General features: G+C 38.1%; 1 long non-coding RNA gene across 1 annotated transcript; it reads right to left on the bottom strand.

Annotated features, from left to right (window-relative positions):
• Positions 1 to 1,569: 1,569 nt before the first annotated feature.
• On the bottom strand, positions 1,570 to 17,276 carry LOC129683101 (uncharacterized). The gene is made up of 4 exons (XR_008721109.1): positions 17,203 to 17,276; positions 16,950 to 17,059; positions 12,361 to 12,521; positions 1,570 to 3,331 (listed from the first exon to the last, which is right to left on the bottom strand). It is a non-coding gene; the product is annotated as an uncharacterized LOC129683101 (long non-coding RNA).
• Positions 17,277 to 19,549: the final 2,273 nt, after the last annotated feature.

Raw genomic sequence — 19,549 nt, 5'->3', positions numbered from 1 at the left:
TATGTGTTCTTGGACTCGGTTTGCAAGTATTTTTGCATCAATGTTCATAAGAGAGACAGGTCTGAATTTCTCTTTTTTGTTGTTGTTGGATCTTTGTGTGGTTTAGGTATCAAGATGACAGTAGCTTCATAGAATGAGTTTGGTAATGTTCCTTCTGTTTCCGTTTTGTGGAATAGCTTGAAGAGACTTGGAGTTAGCTCTTCTTTGAATGTCTCATATAATTATTCACTGAAACTATCTGGCCCTGGATGTTTTTTGGAAGGGAGATTTTTGATGACTACTTCTATTTCCTTGGGAAATATAGGACTATTTAATATATTTACCTGATATTGATTCAATTTTGGTGAATCAAATCTATCAAAAATTTTTCCATTTCATTTAGATTTTCAAATTTTGTAGCATATAGGCTTTTGTAGTAGGACCTAACATTTGTTTGGATTTCCTCAGTGTCTCTTGTTATCTCCCCCTTTTTGTTTTCTGATTTTGCTAATTTGGATAGTTTCTCTCTGCCTATTAGTTAGTTTGGCGAAGGGTTTGTCTATCTTGTTGATTTTCTCAAAGAATCAGCTCTTGTGGTTAAGAGAGCTTGCTGTTGATTTTGGAGAGGACACAAGTTTGGTTCCCAGGACTCATGCTAAACGACTCACAGTTGCCTCTAACTGCAGCTCCAGGGTATCCAGTGCTCTCTCTTGGCCTGGGTGGGCACTTGCACTCATGTGCACATATCCACACACAGACGCACAGACATGCACAGAAATTATCAAAGTTAAACTCTCTCACATAAAAAATCCTAGCAATAGAAAGAAATAGTTTATTTTAATGGCTCTTGTTGTAGCTTTCTCCTCATACCTTCCCCCAAGGTACCTGGATTAATTTTTACAGAGAAAAGGAGAGAACCTTGTTTGCTTCTGTTGTCTGAAGTTGAGATAAATATGAAATGAACATCCAACTTTCCAATATGTTTGAAGCAATCCATGTGTATGTCATCTGGGTGGCATAGCAAGAGTAATTACTGATTAAATGATCTAATTGTTTCTTGATTAGTTAACTTTTCAGCTGAGTATTTGGACCTGAATCCCAATTAGAAGAATGAGTACATAATAACAAATTATAAGTGTCAGTGAATTTCAAAGATATTAAAGGAAAGAAAAAAAGCATTTTTTTTTTATCTTTAGGAGGTAGTACAGGCAGAAACTCTCTTGTTTCCTCCCAACCCCCATCACTCTGGTAAAGAATAGTAAAGAAGAGCTTTGGTGATGGAAGGCAGGAGGCAAGGATGAGAACAATTTCTGCCTCATCCAAGGATTATGTCTTAGGCAAGATGCTTTTATATTCTTATACATTTGTCCTTTATATTAGAAAATATTTTCCACCCATGATTTCCTTCTGACTATCCTAGAACACTAATAATTAGTGATGACACTGATGTAGCAGCTGAATGAAAGCAATGCTGACGCAGATTTCTGACATATTATTGATGCAAAGCACAAAACAATGCAAAGCACAGGATGATGACCTGTTTAATCAGAATGTATTGATGCGCCCTGAAACAATAATGGTAATTATGGACGACATATTCTGATTATAAAGCTTCATGGGGTACTCATTTTTTTTATTTTTTTCTTTATTTATTTTTATTATTAGTTACATTTTATTAGCTCTATATTCCAGCTATATCCCGCTTCCTCATTCCCTCTCAATTCCACCCTCCCTCCCTCATCTCCTCCCTGCCCCTTACCAAGTCCACTGATAGAGGAGGACCTCATCCCCTTTCATCTGACCCTGTTTTATCAGGTATCTTCAAGACTGGCTGCAAAGCTCTACTCTGGCCTAGCAGGGTGCAAGACTCTACCTAGCAGTATATCAAAATAGATACTAAGACTCATAACCAAATCTTCGGCAGAGTGCAGGGAATCATATGAAAGCAGGGAGAGTTAGTATGACCTGGAGATGACACAGGGGTCTTTTCTGAGACTGTTTCTCCAACCAAGGACCATATAAGTGTATAACCTAGAACCTCTGCTCGGATATAGCCTGTGGTAGCTCAGTAACCAATTGGGTTTCCTAGTAAGGGGAACAGGGACTGTGTCTGACATGGGGTACTCATTTTTGACAAGTATATCTTATCCCTTTGGTTCACCAGAGTACTGCATTGAAACATCATGGGGGTGGTAAGCATTAATACATATTGAATGCACCATTTTCTAATATACGTTCTTGTCGTTGTTCTGAGACAAGGTCTCACTATATAGCTCAGGTTGACTTCACACTCCATATGCTCCTGCTGTAGACTACCATGTGTTAAAATTCTAGGCATGTACCACCATACCCAGTGTATTAATCAGTTCATTTTATGATTCCTGTGACAAATTGCCTGACATAAAGAACTTAAAGGAAGAAGAGATTTGTTTCTGCTCATATTTGAGAAGGATTCATAAGCAATTAATCATTACTTAACTTGGTATTTTGGACTCGTGGCAGACCATCATGATAGTAGGAATGTATGGATAAGGAGCCTGTTGGGCTCATGGCAGACAGGAAGCAAAGAGTGAAGAAGGGACAAGGTGATCAGGTATACCCTTCAAAGGCCCCTTCACAACCCCTCCCTTCACAAACAAAGGCCCACAATTAACCTTTATTTCCTGAAATTGTCAACTCCCAAAATAGTGCTGGCTGCTGGGGACCAAACATTTAACACAAGAGCCTGTCAGGTTTCATACTTGCTCTAGTTTGGTTTTTGTTGCTGTAATAGATACCATAACCAAAAGCAACTTAAAGATGAGAGAAGGTTTACTTACTCTTTTTTCCTTTCCTTTTATTGACACTAAATTCTTTTTCTCAAATAATATATCCTGATTTCAGTTTCCTCTCCCCCTCCACCAAGTTCCTTTCCACCTTCCCTCACATCTGTGCCAACTCCTCCAGTCTCTCATTAGAAAAGAACAGGATTCTGAGAGATAATACTAAAATATAACAAAATAAACTATAGTAAAATAAAATGAAAGCTATCACATCAAAATTGGACAGGACAAACCAACAGATGGAAAAGAGCCCAAGAGAAGTCACAAGAATCAGAGACCCACTTGTTCATACACTCAGGAATTCCATAAAAACACTAAACTTGAAGCTATAATATAGACACATTCTTTCCACCTTCTTTTCTCTGGGGTTTCCTGCACTCTGAGGGGAGGGATTTGATGAAGTTATTCCATTTAGGGCTGAGTGTTCCAAGGTCTCTCACTCTCTCCATAATGTCTGGCTGTGGTCTCTGTATTTGTTTCAATTTGTTGCAGGAGGAAGTTTATCTGGTGATGGCATACCAAGTACTGATCTGTAAATATAGAAGAATATCATTAGGAGTAATTTTATCACTGTTTTATTAATTTTATTTATTTATTTATTTATTTGTTTGTTTGTTTTTATGCTTGTTTGTTGGTTGCTTGCTTGCTGGTTTGTTTATACCAGTGCCATTTGGTTTTACCCTAGGTCCCTGGGATATCTAGTTCCTGATTCTTGGCTACCCAAGCAGTATTGGGTTTGGGTTCAATCTCATGGATTAGGTCTTAAGTCAAATCAGATACTGTTGGTTACTCATACAAGCTTTGTGCCACCATTGCCCTAGCATATTTTGTAGGTGGCACAACATTGTAGTTTTTGTGGCTGGATTGATGTTTACATTTCTCTTTTGGTAGCCTGCAGAGTTGCTTCCTGTACCAAAGCCATGAGCATGTAAGGGTTAAGGCTCTAGGTAGGCAGTGGCTCAACTTCTCCATTGTTCAGTGAGTTGTGTAGGCATGATCTTCAGTAACTGAGTTTTGCTGTCAGTTTGTGGAGTGCAACCTATATTCTTGGCCACAGACTGAATTACTTGGAAATTTCCATGGCACCCTTTTGGCCAACTCAATTACATGTAACCTAGACCCAGTACTGGAAGCTTCCTTTGGTAATAAGGGATGGCCAGTTGGAACTCTGTCTCCCTATTATTTGGATTACCTCACATATATGTATGTGAGTGTGTGTGTGGTTTCTATACTATCCTTAAAACATCCCTTAATTTTAACTTTATCTCCCCATTTCCCTCATTCAGCTTTCTCTTCCCTCCCACCTGCCTCTCCCCATAGGATCCTCCCATTCCAACCCCCATCCAATGCATACATCTAGGTACTTTACAGTTTCTGGATATTCTGAATAAAGCAGCAATGAAACAGTTGAGCAAAATGTCTTTGTGGTAGGATGAAGTATCCTTTGGCTATATTCCCAAAAGTGGTATAGCTAGATCTTTTTTTATTGTTTATTATTATTATTATTAGTTACATGTTATTTATTTATTTATTTATTTATTTATTTATTTATTTATTTTGTATCCCCCCATAAGCCCCTCCCTCCTCCCCTCCCGATCCCACCCTCCCTCCCCTTTCTGCATGCATGCCACTCCCCAAGTCCACTGATAGGGGAGGTTCTCCTCTTCTTTCTGATCTTAGTCTATCAGTTCTCATCAAAAGTAGCTGCATTGTCCTCTACTGTGGCCTGATAAGGCTGCTCCCCCCTCAGGGGGAAGTGATCAACGAGCAGGCCAATCAGATTATATCAGAGGCAGTCCCTCTTCCCATTACTATGTAACCCACTTGGACACTGAACTGTCATGGGCTACATCTGTGCAGGGGTTCCAGGTCGTCTCCACGAATAGTCCTTGGTTGGAGTATGAGTCTCTGGGAAGTTCCCTGTATTCAAATTATCTCCAAGGCCCAGAAAATATTTTCAACAAAATCATTGAAGAAAATTTCCCCAAGTTAAAGGAGAAGCCAATAAGGATACATGAGGCCTACAGAACACCCAACAAATTTGACCAGAAAAGATAATTTCCAACTTTTTGAGGAACCATAACATTGATTTCCGAAGTGGTTGTACAAGTTTGCACTCCCACCAGGAATGAGTGAGTTTTCCTCTTATTTCACATTCTCACCATCATGAGCTGTCACTTGTGTTAACTTAGCCATTCTGTTGGGTGTAAGATGGAATCTCAGAGTCATTTTGATTTGAATTTCCCTGATGGCTAAGAATGTTGAACATTTTTAAGTGTTTCTCAGCCATTTGAGTTTTCTCTATTGAGAATTCTCTATTTAGATCTGTACCCAAATTTTTAATGGGGTTATTTTCTTGATATCTAGATTTTAAATTTCTTTATATAGTCTGGATACTAGTCCTTGATCAGATGTGGAGTTGATAAAAAAACATCTTTTCTCATTCATTTTTTAAATTTGTATTTATTTATTTTATGTATGAGTGCTCTATCTACATGTACACCTGCATGACAGAAGAGGGCATCAGACCACATTCCAGATGGCTGTGAGCCACCATGTGGTTACTGGGAACTGAACTCGGGACCTCTGGAAGAGCAGAGCTGTACTCTTAACCGCTGAGACACCTCTCCAGCACTTTTTTCTCATTCTTTAGGCTGCTGTCTTGTCCAAATGATGGTGTCCTTTGCTGTGCAGATTTTCAGTTTCATTGGGGTCCCATTTATTAATTGTTGATCTTATTATCTATGCTAAAGGTGTTCTGTTCAGAAAGTCTTCTCCTGTGCTGATGAGTTAAAGGCTATCTCCCATTTTCTATCAGGTTCAGTGTGTCTGGATTTATGCTGTGGTATTTGATCTGTCTGGGGTTGAAATGACTATGGATCTATTTAAATTCTTCCACGTGCAGCCTCCAGTATTGAAGATACTGTCTTTTTTTTTTTCCCAGTGTATATTTCTGGCTTCTTTATAAAATATCCGTGTTTATAGGCATTTAGATTTATGTCTGAGATGATGTCTGTCTTTGATATTAAAGAATATTTCTTGGATGCAACAGAAAGATGGATCCTGTTTTCATATCCATTCTGTTACTCTGTGTCTTTATATTGGGGAATTGAGACCATTGATGTTGAGAGATATCAAGGATCAATGACTTTATTTTTTGTTATTTCATTGTTGTTGTTGGTGGTGGTGGTGGTGATGATGGTGGTCATGGCGATGGTAGTGGTGATGGTGGGTGTGTCGTGTGTATGCATGAATGTTTCTCTTATTTTGCATTTGCTGGTCTGAACTTATTTATTCCCAGGGTTTTTTGGATGTAGTTAAACTCTTAGGTTAGAGTTTTCCTTATAGTGCCTTCTGTAAGATAGGTAGGGAATTTTGCTAGGTATAGTAGTCTGTGCTGGCAACTATGATCTCTTAGAGTCTGCAACACATCTGTCCAGGCCCTTCTACTTTTAGGGTCTCCATTGACAAGCCATGTGAATTCTAATATTTCTGCCTTTATATGATATTTTGTCTTTTTTTTCTTCCTTGCAGCTTCTAATATTCTTTCTTCATTATATACATTTAGTGTTTTGGTTATTGTATGCCAAGTGACTTTGTTTTCTGGTCCAGTCACTCGGTGTTGTGTATGCTTCTTCTGCCTTCATAGGCATCTCCTTCTTTAGAGTAGAAATGTTTCCTTCTATGATTTTATTGAAAATATTTTCTGTGGCTTTGATCTGGGTTTCTTCTCCTTCCCTCTATTCCTATTAGAAGTGGTCTTTTCATACTGTCCCAGATTTCCTGGACACTAGATTTAACATTTTGTTTGACAGAAGTATGCATGTCTTCTATTGTATCTTCAATGCCTGAGATTTTCTCCTTCATCTCTTGTATTCTGTTGTTGAAGCTTGCCTCTGTGGTTCCTGTTTAAGTTTCTAAGGTTTCCAGATTTTCCCTCAGTTTTGGGTTTTCTTTACTAATTCTTTCCTGCTTTCAGGTCTTAAACAGTTTTATTCATTTCCTTCCACTGTTTGTGTTTTCATAGGTTTCTTTAAGAAGTTTATATTATTTCCTCTTTAAAGACCTCTATCATATTCATAAAGACTATTTTAAGGTCTTTTCATTGTGCTTCATCTATATTGGAACTTTCGGGGCTTGCTGTGGTAGGGTTGTTGGGCTCTAGTAGAGACATATTGTCCTAGCTGTTACTAAGTGGGTCTTTGCACTAGTGAGTAGGCATCTGTGATTGGGAAGATTGTAATTCTAGATACTGGGTATCTGCCCTTGTCTTTGTTGTGTGGATATCTTGTTCCTTGGTTTATGTTGCCCTCTCTGTTCCTTAGGAGAGAGTGTTGGCTATATGCTGCCTGGCAGGAAACTCTTCTGTGGTCTGGCTATAGGGGGTTCCACTAGGATCTACTTAGTTAGATCCCCTCATAATGAGGACAGAGAGTGAGGAGAGGCCACATCAGAAGCTCTGCTACAGAGTTAGAGAGAGACTAGAGTATTGGACTTGGAGGAAAATCAGAGAAAGAGGAAGATCTATAGTTAACCTACTTGCTTCCAGGGTCAGAGAGGCCTGTGGGTTCCCAGAAAGTGCCTGCTGGAGTTTAGTGCTGGGATAAAGCAATGGATGGGGAAGGTCTGTAGGATCCACTAGAAGTGGAGGCAGATGGGGAAGTGAGGCTGCCACAGGTGTTCTGCTACAGAGCTGGGGATGAGACCGGGAGATTGGATTGGGAGGACCAGAGGGAGAGGTGAAGATCTGTAGTTTGCCTATCTGCTTTCCCGGGCAGAGTGGCCTGTTGGTTTCCAGGGAAGGCTTCCCAGAATTAGAGGCTGGGATAAATTAATAAGTGATGGGATGGAGGTTAGGAAGGGGAAGATCTGTGGGATCCACAGAGACGGGGTATCTGTCACAGGTGTTTTGCAGCAGAGCTGAGGATGAGACTGGGGGATTGACTGAATTTGGAGGAACAGAGGGACAGAAGATCTTCAGTTGCCGTACCTCCTTTCCTTGCTAAGATGCATGCTTCTTTACTCTTATACCTTATAGTGCATCATCAAGGAAAGTTAAGGAAAGGACTGAAGCAGAGGCAATGGAGTAATGTTGCTTGCTGGCTTGCTTCTTGTGGATTGAACAATTTGCTTTTTTTATATAACCCAGGAACTTTCCCAGGAGTGGCACTGCCCACAGTAGGCTGAGTCCTCCCATATCAATCTTTAAGAAAATGTGCCATAGACTGTGCCATTTGAAGTTCTCCTTTCCCATATTATTCTAGCTATATCAAGTCGACAAACAAACACAAAAAATTTATAATACATAAGTCATAATACTTAGCTAGTTGAGTCTTAAAAAAAAATAAGTGTGTGTTTTAAGTAATGCAACTGAAACCCAGAAGAGTCAAGAATGTTGCTGAAGGACATACTATCAAAGTAAGTCCTTTTATAGTATTAGTCAACTGATCAAGTATTACAATAACCCTGGACAATATGAAAACTACCAATCATCTTACACTATCAGTATCCATGTCACCTGAGAGAAAATGGCCACATTACTTAAGTGAACAGAGGCATGGGTGTGGGGATAGATTTTGTATTTGTTCCAAGTGGATACTTGCAGGAGGCACTACTTAAAAGAATGATTGATTGAGAACAAGGAGTCATGTATGTTTCCTCCTATAGTAGATGCTCTGGGTTTTATTATTCCTTCCCAACAGCTTTCACCCTTATTTATTTTCCTATAAAGCTCAAAATATAATTTTGCTTTCAGCAAAAATGCATAAGTTCATTTTAAAAAAATCCCACTTAAATCAGGAACAAGGCAAGGCTGCCCACTCTCTTCATATCTCTTCAACATAATACTTGAAATACTTGAAGTCCTAGTTAGAGCAACAAGACAACTAAAGGAGATCAAGTGGAAACAAATCTGTAAGAAGAAGTCCAACTACCACTATTTGCAGATGATATGATAGTACACATGAGTGACCCCAAAAATTCTATCAGGGAACTCTTACAGCTGATAAACATCTTCAGCAAAGTGGCTAGATACAAAACTAACTTAAAAAAAAATCAGTAGCCCTATTGTATATGAACGGCTGAGAAAGAAATTAGAGAAACAACATCCTTCACAATAGCCCCTAATAACATAAAGCACCTTGGTGTGACTCTAACCAAGCAAGTGAAAGACCTGTTTGAAAACAAAAAAAAAAAAAAAACTTCAAGTCTCTGAAGAAAGAAATTGAAGAATATATCAGAAGATGGAAAGATTTCCCATGCTCAAGAATCAGTAGGATTAACATAGAGAAAATGGCCATTCTACCAAAAGCAATCTACAGATTCAGTGAAATTCCCACCAAAATACCAACACAATTATTTACACACCTTGAATGAACGATTCTCAACTTCACATGGAAATACAGAAAACCAAGAAAATCCTATATAAGAACAGATCATCTGGAGGTATCATCATCCCTGATCTCAAGCTGTACTACAGAACAATAGTAATAAAAATTGCAAGGTACTGGCATAGAAACAGAACGGTGGATCAAAGGAATCAAATAGAAAACCCAGAAATGAACCCACAAACCTAAGGATATTTGATTTTTGATAAAGAAGCCAAAATCATACAATGGGAAAAAAAAGACAGCATCTTCGCAAATGGTGCTGGTCTAACTGGATGTCTACATGTAGAAAAATGCAGATAGGTCCATATTAATCACCCTGCACGAAACTAAAGTCCAAGTAGATCAAAAACCTCAACCTAAAACCAGACACACTAAATCTGTTAGAAGAAAAAGTGGGGAAGAGCCTTGAATTCATTGACACAGGAGACATTTTCCTGAACAGAACACCAATAGCACAGGCTCTAAGATCAACAGTCAATAAATGGACCTTTTCATGAAACTGAAAAGCTTCTGTAAAGCAAAGGACACTATCATCAGAACAAAATGACACCCTGCAGACTGGGAAAGGATCTTCACCAACCCTATATCTGACAGAGGGCTAATATCCAGAGCATATAAAGAACCAAAGAAGTTAAAAAGCAACAAATCAAGTAATCCACTTAAAAAATGGGGTACAGAGCTAAGAGATAATTCTCTATAGAGGAATATCTAATGTCAGAGAAATGCTTAAAGAAATGCTAAACAACCTTAGCTATCAGGGAAATGCAAATCAAAACAACCCTGAGATTTCACCTTATACCTCAAGCAACAACACATGCTGGAGAGGATGTGCAGAAAGGGAAACCCTCCTCCATTGCTGGTGGGAATGTAAACTTGTACAAACACACGGGAAATCAACCCGGTGCTTTCTCAGACAATTAGGAATAGTACTGCTTCAAGATCCAGCCATACCACTCCTAGGCATATAATCCAGAATTTGCTCAAGCGGACAACAAAGACATATACTCAACCATGTTTGTAGCAGCTTTATTCATAAGAGCCAGAATCTGGAGACAACCCAGATGTCCCTCAACTGAGGAATGGTTTTCCATTGTGTAAATGTACCACAATTTCTGTATCCATTCCTCCACTGAGGGACATCTAGGTTGTTTCCAGATTCTGGCTATTACAAATAAAACTGCTATCAGCATAGCTGAGCAAATGTCATTATTGAATAGTGAGGCATCAAAATCTCAAGTGACAACACATACTGGAGAGGATGTGGAGAATGGGGAAGCCTTTCTTGTTTCTGGTGGGAGTGCAAACTTGTACAATCCCTTTGGAAATAAATCTGGTGCTTTCCCAAAAAGTTGAGACTAGCACTACCTCAAGATCCAGCTTTACCACTCCTGGGCATATACCCAAAATATAGGCAAACTTTAACATAAAGAAAAAACCCAAGACACTTTTCATCATGGATCAATGCACTAATAACCATGAGTCAGAGAGAGAAAATAATATTGCCAATTATTGCAATTATTCCTTGCTCTTGAACTGCTTGTCAGGAAAAAAAAGAATAAATTTCCATTTATTCCAGCAACTATACCTTGAATTTCATGTTATTTACTACTGAGTGCATTTGCAATATGCACACTTTTTGAGTTTTTTTATTAATTCATTTTACATCTCAGTCATAGGTTCCTCCCTCTTCTCCTCTAATACCACTCTCCCTCCTGCATATCCTCTCCCTTATTCCTCAGAATAGGGAAAATCCTCTCTCTAGAAACCAGGCTAGTCTATTCACTTGATGAATGAGTTTGTCTTCCTCCCCTGCGTCCTGGTAGGGTAGTCCCACCAGAGGTAATTGATCAAATAGTAGGCAACATAGTCCATGTCAGAGATATCGACAGCTCCCCTAACTAGTAGGCCAACATGAAGCCTAAGATGCCCATGAGACTTACTTTCTTGGGATCTGTGTATTGTAGAATATCTACCCTGTACTATATGGTTAAAATCCACTTAACAGTGAGTATACACCATGTGTGTCTTTCTGGGTTTGTGTCACATTACTCAGGATGATCATTTCTAATTCTATCCATTGGCCTGCAAATTTCACGATTTCCTTGTTTTTAATGGCTGAGTAATATTCCATTTTGTAAATGTACCACAGTTTCTTTATCCATTCTTCAGTTGAGGGACCTCTAGTTTGTTTCCAGTTTCTGGCTATTACAAATAAAGTTGCTGTTAGCATTTCTTTAAGTACTTTTCTACCATGTGAGACTCCTTTGTTGAGAATTCTCTGTTTAGCTCTGTATCACATTTTTAATTGGATTATTTGGTTTGTTTGGGTTTAAATTTGTGAGTTCTTTATATAGTCTAATCTCATTCCTACCTTCATAAAGTTTTATTTTAAACTATTTTTTATTTTATTTACTTATTTATTTCATATCTGTGTTATATAGGTGCATACATCATGGCACAAGTTCAGAAGTCAGAGGGCAACCTATGGGAGTCAGTTCTTTTTTTTTTTTTACCATGTGGATCCCAGCTATTGACCTCAGGTTATCAGTCTTGGCAGCCTATGTCTTTACCTTTGAGCCATCTCAACAACCCCATAGTGGTTTCTTTCTTTCTTTCTTTTTAAAGATTTGTTTATTTTTATTTTATGTGTGTGAGTGCTTTGCTGACTGAGCCTACTCAGCCAGGTAACATGCACCTTGGGGAGGGAGTGAGGGTTGAGAAAAGAAAGACAAGAAAAGAGAAAAGAAAAACAAGAGACAGAGATGGGGAGGTTCTCAGCAAATGCTGTGATGATTTTTATTTTTTAGACCACTACTTATATCCAACAACCCTTACATATGCTTTTTGTAGGTGTATAACTAATATATCGAGGGCAGTCTAAGCCAAGGTGAAAAATGCATAAGTGTTTACATAGAATTAACCAACTTTCTTATTGCACTTCCTTTTGAGGCATCTTAAAGTTCATGGAACATTTACTCTGTACTTGCTTAGGCACCAAGTAAGACCAAGAATCAATCTTCTCATGCAGAAATACTTTCTAGCATGCAAGCCATTAATCAAGACTTATATGACTCACATTTTGTTTCAACAGCCCCCAACACTTCCCCCTTCTTTATTTATTAGACGGACTCTGCCTGTTTTAAGTTAGTTTGATAACATACATGTCTTACCTGTCTTTGGAAAACCATCTCACTTCGATAGTTTCCTGTCTTAGGTTGATCATGTTGTTTCAAACTCTTAACCATCATTGACTACCAGCCCGTCACATGGAGGGGGGTGGTGGAATCTTTCAGCTTAAGTCTATGGAGCTGTCCTGTAATTCTGCGTAAGGCTAGAAGCATCAAATATATGATCACTGGAAGAAGACTACACACGAGAAACAATAAAACAGCCAACACACGTACAACAATAAAGCCTATGGATGAATGATATCCATGAAGGCAAGGGTGAAAACAATGGACTTAAAAGGTCTTTAGCAGTTTTTGCTGTGTCAAAATTCAATGGTTTAGGTTTTTGCATAAAGACTACCTTTTGATGTAGCTGAACCCAGTCTAAAGACAAATTGGTATGATGCCATACTGCCAACAAATGTTTTTAAGCTTTTTCTCAAGTAGAATTACTTTCATTATATTTTAAGGGCATAATACAAAATCCATTGATAAGTAGCATGACAGTTCAATCATGATTTAATTTTTAAGCCTACCATACATTTAGTTCTACTTAAAGCCATTTATTCCAATACCTGAAAACCTTTATCTGAACACCACGCAGCTGATACATTCACAGGAACCATTGCAAATAGTGGCTAACGTAAAATCAAAACTGAAATTCCTATATTAACAACTGATAAGCAATTGGAGAGATAACAATTCAAGCAAGAAACATCAAAGTGTGCAGACATATTTTCAATTTTAGCATTACCTAGACAAATTCATAAGGATGATTAAGCAAACCAAGACATCCTTCCTAAAATCATGTCCATAACTACTGTTACTAATCTTTGTATCAGTAGACAGCATAAGAAAATACATTACTGCAACAACATTCCATAAATGCCTCTGAATATAACTTTTTGGAATAATCCAAATTTCTGAAGCAAGTTCTTTATTACCTAAATCCGCTTGATTCCCTGAGCAGCTAATTATCTTGGTGACATTACTAACAGAGAATTGAACATGTATGTTATGATAACATCACTTCCAATGAATAGACTTATTATATATGGGATAAAATAAACCACCTGGTTTTAAAAAACATGTTCTGAAACTTTGTGGATGTAAGTTCTGAGAAATATTAGTTTCTTCTAACTGTGGCACGCCCATCATGATACTTTTTTGAGTATTCTTTGTGACATTGGCAGTCCATATTTGTGATGAAATGGTGACACATCCGTCTTGAGTAGCATTCTTTGCAAAGTATACAGAACAGCCACACTGATGCAAGAACAATTAACCAGCTGTGAAGTCACTTGTTGCTCAATTCAAGGAAAATCTAGGGAGTGTCATTAGCAGATACAAGTACTCCAGGCTGTCCCAAGGAACAGGATGCAGCAGAGCAGGATCAGGAACAAAAGCCCATTATGGTTCTCCTGTTGCACTCATCACCACAAGTCGATATGAGCAACGGTAGGGGCAGCCTCCATAAACTGCACCAGTCGTTCAGGTAACCAAAGAACATTTTAGCATTTTGTGGGAAAACACAAACAGGGCCTCATCACCATATTAAAACTGACAGGCAGAGTGAATGGAATTTTATGTAAGAAGTGGGAAATACTAAGAGCTGGAGAGGACACGAACTGCACAAGGAGAGCAACAGAACAAGAAAATTTGAACACAGGGAACTCCCCAGAGACTCATACTCCAACCAAGGACTATTCATGGAGATAACCTAGAACCCTGACAATACAGCCACTTCTGATGAGAACTGATAGACTAAGATCAGAAAGAAGGAGAGGAGGACCTCCCCTATCAGTGGACTTAGGGAGTGGCATGCATGCAGAAAGGGGGGAGGGGGGACCGGGAGGGGAGGAGGGAGGGGCTTATGGGGGATACAAAATGAATAAAGTGTAATTAATAAAAGTTAAATAAAAAATTAAAAAAAAAAAACTGGGTCAGGTCCATTCCATTGTGCAGTTAAAGGACATTGCCATTTCACCATGGCAAATTATCTTTGGTTTTTGGGTGCTAAAACTGTTCTGCAGCTGACAAACCCTGTCTGTCCAAATTCAAAAACTTTAAAATAAACAAAACATAATTTAAATAATTCTTTGGAGTCCAGAGATATAACTCCCTTTTTATTTTTTGTAATTGTTGTTTTAATGTACCATGTGTTCTTTTAACAATACCTTGTCCTTGTGGATTATAAGGAATTTTAGTTTTGTGGGTGATATTAAACTGCATACAAAAAGTTTGAAATGCCTTACCAATATATCCAGGACCATTGTCTGTTTTAATGAGTTTTGGTGTACCCATAATAGTGAAGCATAAAAAGTAAAGAGCAATAATGTGTTTAGCAGCTTTTCCAATTTGTGCAGAAGCAAAAATAAAGCCAGACAGTGTCCAGTATACGTGACGTATTTTTGTTTTCCCAACTCTGATATACAAGTAACATCCATCTGACTAACTGATTAGGAATAAGTCAATGGGGAGGAGGTCCCCCCCTATCAGTGGACTTGGAAAGGGGCATGGTGGAGATGAGGGAGGGAGGGACTGGGAAGGAATGAGGGATCGGGACACGGCTGGGATACAGAGTTAGTAAAATGTAACTGATAAAAAAAATAAAATTAAAAAAAGGAATAAGTCCTCGAGAATTAACACCCATGGGTGGTACAGTTGTATATTTTAGACATGGTGGGTGCTGTTTTATAATTTGACTAGTAGCCTCATGGGTGAAAAGATAGATTTTTTTTTAGGCTATTGCTATTTTGATGAGGCAAGGTATGAGATTGTTGTGCTAATTCAATTTGAAATAGGGCAATAAACTTGGACTGAGTCAGTACATCAACTGATTCAAGTAGATATATCTTAAAATACCTGATAAACTTTTTATATAGTTTTTTAGCCTTATATATTTAAATATTATATATATATATATATAAAGTTTATACATAAAGTATATATATATAAAGTTTATCAGGTAATTTTAAGATATAAGCTTTATATAGTTTTATAGCCTTATATATTTAAATATTTTTTAAAAACCTGTTTTTGCAATGTCAAAACAAAGTACCTTTTTAAGAGTGAAATTATAGAACATAACCATAGTTTTTAGAAGTCAAAACCAAATTTAGTATTATCTTTGGAGACTTGTTTCCTTAGTTGGCTTATACCATTTGTTGTTTAGAATGGCTCTAACCCTAGGTTTTAAGTTTAAGTAAACTTGGTGCTAAAGATTTTAAACAAACACAATAGTCAATAATCTATAACCAAGACATATAGAACATAGTAAACTTACACATTCAAAACAGACAAAGTTTTCTTACTTTTTTAGCTGTAATTTTAAGGGAGGAACATCTTGCTACCTGTTGAATCCAATTATTATGACCATTGAGGCTTTGTAGCAGAATTAAAGGGGAAAACTGAGAAGCTGCTGATGCCCCATTAAGAGCAACCTGCCCAGGCAGCCCCATGCCTGCTGCCAGCTTGACTCAGGCACAAGACTCCCAGCCGCAACTGCAGGGCTTCAAGGACAGAGCCCATATATCAGTTTTTGCTGTTCCAAATGACTTGCCTTTTCTCTCTCTCTCTGAAAAATTCTCAAGTAAGCTAAACCAAGTTTAAGGGGTAAACAGACAGCCAACAGATGAAGTTTGGCCTACGATTGCTAACAATTAATCCAGAAAAGTACACACTAAGACAATGACAAGCATAATACAAACAACAGACAGATACAAGAAGACACAGGAAGATACCTGGGAGATAAAGATAAAAGCAAAATATCAAACCTGTGTTTTCTGACGTTGCTCTGCAAGAGAGGCAAAGAGATCTTATGCTGGCTCAAAAACTAAATCAGAGTTATCCGACTCTCCCTGGGAGTTCAGAGCATCTGACCCTCTCAGAACCAGCTGAGAGTCTAATGACTCTCTTTGGGAGCTCAGAGCATTCTCGGAGTCCCACTGTAACTTCTGCAATTGTGCAGAAAGAGACTGTACCACACTAGTCAACTTCTTTATCTCTTTTCTGTATTTATATTTTTTGACACATTCAACCACATTCGATATTTAAAAGGGGGAGAAATCATTCTCATTGTGATATTTAGCTGCCTCTTCTTCCAACTCCTCTGCATTCTTTGGGTCAAGAGGATCATCCATTTCTTCCTTCAACAGAAATTCATCTGCTGGTTCTGTAAAAAGATCCTCTGGCGGGCGCAGTTTGGTTTCACTTTCTCCTGGGTTGTTAGTTAAAGGGGCTGCAGCTTTCTCTTGATTTTGAACCTTCTCTCTTTCATGTTGAGGGTCTACACTATCTCTAACGAAGGCCCAGAAACTGAACGTATTAACAGGAACCTTTTCAGGTCCAAAAACAGCATAATGATCTTACTATTTAGCCCCTTTCTTTTTCCAAGTTTCTAGAGTCACAGATATTTTTTTTAGGAAAACAGGGACAAACATTTTTTATAAATTTTAAAAATGTAAGCAACTGTTGCTGACTTACCTTAGCTTTTCTGGCACAAAGCATATTTCTTAAGCATACGTACAAAAAGCATACTATTATTTCATTGTCCCATCTTACTCCAGATAAATATATTTACCTCTGCTCACCTTTCATTCCTGAGCGCTCATTTCTTTATCCAGGGATGTCCTTCACTTTTCTCCTCTTACTCAGGCCTCACACATTGGACACCAATTTGACCAAGTCAGGTAATGTGCACCTAGCAGACAGAGTGAGGATTGAGAAAAGAAAGACAAGAGAAGAGAAAAGAAAAACAAGAGACAGAGATCAGGATGTTCTCAGCAAAAGATGAGATGACTTTTATTTTTTTTTTTCAGACCATTTATACCCAACAGCCCTTACATATTCTTCTTGTAGGTGCATAAATAATACATCAAGTGCAGTCTAAGCCAGGGTGAAAAATGCGTAAATGTTTACAGAGAATTAACCAACTTTCTTATCGTACTTCCTTTTGATTCATCTCAAAGTCCATGGAACGTTTACTCTGTACTTGTTCAGACACCAAGATAAGGCCAAGAATCAATATTCTCACGGGTAAACACTTTTAAACATGCAAGCTACTAATCAAGCCTTACATGACTCACATTTTATTTCAACAGCTTCCAACACTTTGCCTGTATATATGTTTACTGTGTTCATGCATAGGCCCCAGGGAGATCAGAAAAAGGTGTTGGTTCTCCCTAGAAGTGGAGTTAAGGATAGTTTTAAGTTACTGTGTGGATAGTGGGATACTCAGGTCTTCTTCAAGAACAGCAAGTGCTCTTAACCACTGGGCCATCTCTCCAGTCCCATTAACAATTTTACAATGTTTTAATATGGTAAACTAAAGGAAAAATGTGTTTCTGTTAGAAAAGTGATAACAAGTGAAACCCTGTAATCTATGAGACCAGTGTTGTAAATTGTAAACCAAAGATTATGCGAACAAATTGTAAAAATGTAAGTTTCAGTTTGGTTATAACAATTTTGTAATGATACAGTTAAGGAAGGAAAACTAAAATTAAAAGCCCAGTATATATGACTGTTTTTTCATCATTTAATCATTTTTTTCCTGCCTTATTGCCCCAAAACTCATTGGGGGAAGTATGTTTCTCTTTTCCACTGATTTTTGTCTAGGCCATATGACTTCCTTTGGAGAGGGGCATGTAGATAAAAGTGAAATCATCCCAGTAATCAATCTTGAAAAATAAAATATGCTTGGTTTTATTCCTCTGTGCTCCCACAACCACCACTCTAATATCATTCTTATGTAAGCCACTGGTTTAAGCAGGATGAAAGGACTGAATTGAACTTGAGCAAAACTTGGGCTCAGTCACAGTCCACACGATCTCAGATCTCAGGACACATACGTGAGAAATGACATCTCATTATACATCAGTGAGTCTTGAAGTGCTATGTTACACAGCAATAGCATGTGAATGGATAGCTTTTACACAGCCCTGCCTGACAGAAGAATGACATGGAGAAAGATACATCAGTATCAGAAGATGGTCCTACCCAACTAGGCTAGTCACACTAAAACTCTAACCCAAACCGACAAAATTATTTTCCCTGGTTGATTTATGAGTCCTATATGCTATGAAGAATGTCCTTGATATAAAGAGAAGTCAGCACAGATTTTAGCTTGAGAGAGCTGGGAAGATACATTCTAAGGAGAGTGGGGAGGTGACCTGCCTTTAACAATAAAAATAGAGGAGGTTCTAAGGGGGAAACTGGGAAAAGAAGCATGGCTATGCATGAGCATATCCATTTGATATGACCATGGAATTTCCCAGTATTTTTATTTTCTTCTCAGCCTATTCATTCATCTAAGTAGTATCAAATCTTTGAATCCAAAAGAAAATTGTTCATTCTTATTTTGAGAAGACAATGAAACAGTGGTACAAGAAAGAATGCTCCAACTCCACAGGCAATCTTTTGGAACATTCCCAAGAGGATGGAGCAAGTGTAAAGGAATGTTTAGTTGAGATCCTGAGGTGTAGACTTCATCTTATCCTGGAAACTCACAGTGCTAAGGCATGGTAGCTCCTCAGTGTCTTTGAATAGAATGACTAAATTGTAGAACAAAAAACTTCAGCTCACATACTGGTCATCCTTCAGTAGGCAAAGAAAATTGAATATCAAGGAAATTTTATAGCTCAGCTTTCTATGTGAGAAACATACCAGCAATGAACAAATACTATGGCAATTATATGATCATATCAATTGCAAGTGTAAATGCATCACAAAGTAGTTTAACAAGGGCTTGTATTGAAACATAGACAAATAAACGTGCTTGCTGAACACCCTTATGACAACTAATTTCCCCAGGGCAGGGAATATGAAAAAAACACTGTCTCATATGACCTACCTCAAAACATACAAATAAACAAAACAATAACACTCTTGTCGGTCTCACAATATTCTACTGATGGCATGGATTAAGCCTATTCAGTGTGGGGTGAGGATTGCATAAGAGCATGACTTCCAGGAAGCAGATCATTAAGAACCATCTTGGAGACTGACTACCAAACTTTCTAGTATACGTTGTGTGTGTGTGTGTGTGTGTGTGTGTGTGTGTGTGTGTGTGTGTGTACACGTGGGTGGAATGCACATATATGTGTATGTGTATAAGCTTATGCAGTCTAGTGCCAACACCCTTCTTCCTTGATTTCTCTTCACTTTATTTTATTTTGATTTTTTTCAGATAGAG

This window comes from Psammomys obesus, unplaced genomic scaffold (assembly GCF_907164565.1).
Source record: "Psammomys obesus unplaced genomic scaffold, mPsaObe1.curated_primary_1811, whole genome shotgun sequence".
Classification (NCBI taxonomy): domain Eukaryota; kingdom Metazoa; phylum Chordata; class Mammalia; order Rodentia; family Muridae; genus Psammomys; species Psammomys obesus.
This window is presented reverse-complemented; position numbering and strand designations above follow the sequence as displayed.